Genomic DNA, 1,566 nt, shown 5'->3' with positions numbered 1-1,566 from the left:
AGGGTTGCTATGAGTTGGAACTGACTCTACAGCACATAACCATCACCACCATACATGTACTATAAGCAGTGGACTGTAAAATAGACACTGGGATTTAAATCACAAGGCTGGTGGTTAGAACCTACCAGCTGCTCCTTGAAAACCCTACACAGGGTCACTATGAGTTAGAAACAAGTCAACTAAATGACACTAAACATCAACAACAACATATATATTATTGTTGTTGTTGCCAGGTACCAATGCATTAGCCACAACCCACAGTGACTGTAAGCAAAACAGAACAAAACACTGCCTGATCCTGAGTCACTGACATAACTATTGTTATGCTTGATCCCATTGCTGCTGCCATTGTGCCAATCCATCTCATTCCCGGTCTCTTTTTCACTAACTTTCTACTTTACAAAGCATGATGTCTTTCTCCAGGGACAACATGTTGTAAGTATGAGGAAACAAAGTCTCACCATCTGGGCTTCTAAGGAGCACTCAGCTGTACTTCTTCAAACACAGAACTGTTTGCTCTTCTGGAAGTCCATGGTATCTTCTAGGTACTTCTCCAATAAATGCATCATTGTCTAATTTCCAAATGCATATGAAACTATTTAAAATCCCACAGATTGGGTCAGGCATACCTTTGTTCTTAAAATGACGTCTTTCTTCTTGAATACCTTAAGAAGTTTTGTTTCCTTAGCTACTGCTTGCATGAATGTTGATTGTGGATGCAAGTAAAATAAAGTCCCTGACAGCTTCAATTTTTTCTCAATGTATCATGATGTTTTTTATTTCCCTGGTTATGAGGATTTTTCTTTTCTTTACACTGAGATGTAATCCATACTAAAGGCCATTGTGTTTAATCTTCACAATTAAGTATTTTAAATCCTCCTTGCTTTCCATCCACATATGACATGTTGTTAATGAATCTTCCTCCAGTCCTGATACCACATGCTTCATCATACAATCCAATTTCCTAGATTATTTGCTCAGCATCCAGATTGAATAAGTATGGTGAAAGAATAAAATTCTGGCCTACCTTTTCTTATTTTAAACCCTTAATCATCCACTTGTTCTGTTTGAATGACTGCCTTTCAGTCTAAGAACACACGAGCACAATTAATTATTTCAAATACCCACCCCTCACAACTTTATTCATGGCTTGTCATGATCCACATAATAAAAGCATTTGTGAAGTCAATGAAGCACAAGTAGAGCTTTTATTGGTATTCTCTACTTTCTGCTAAATGCATCTGACTTAGCAATGATCTCCATAGTTCCATGTCCTCTTCTGAATCTGACATGAACATCTAGCAGTTCTTGATCCATGTACCCTTTCAGTCATTTTCTAATTATCTTTGGTAAAATTTTACTTGTATGCAATATTTGTGATATTGTTGCTTTCCAATGGGTCACTTGTATGGTATATTAGCGATATTGTTGCATTCCAATGGGGCACTGATCTTTTGAAAGTGTACAAAATGTATCTCTTCCATTCAGTTTACCAAGTAGCTCTCATCCAAATTTCTTGGTAGATATGAGTGAGTACTTTCAATTGTGTGGATTATGACAAGTTAT

The sequence above is a fragment of the Chrysochloris asiatica genome, unplaced genomic scaffold, assembly GCF_000296735.1.
Source record: "Chrysochloris asiatica unplaced genomic scaffold, ChrAsi1.0 scaffold00300, whole genome shotgun sequence".
Taxonomy (NCBI): Eukaryota; Metazoa; Chordata; class Mammalia; order Afrosoricida; family Chrysochloridae; genus Chrysochloris; species Chrysochloris asiatica.
Note: the sequence above shows the minus strand (reverse complement) of the source record.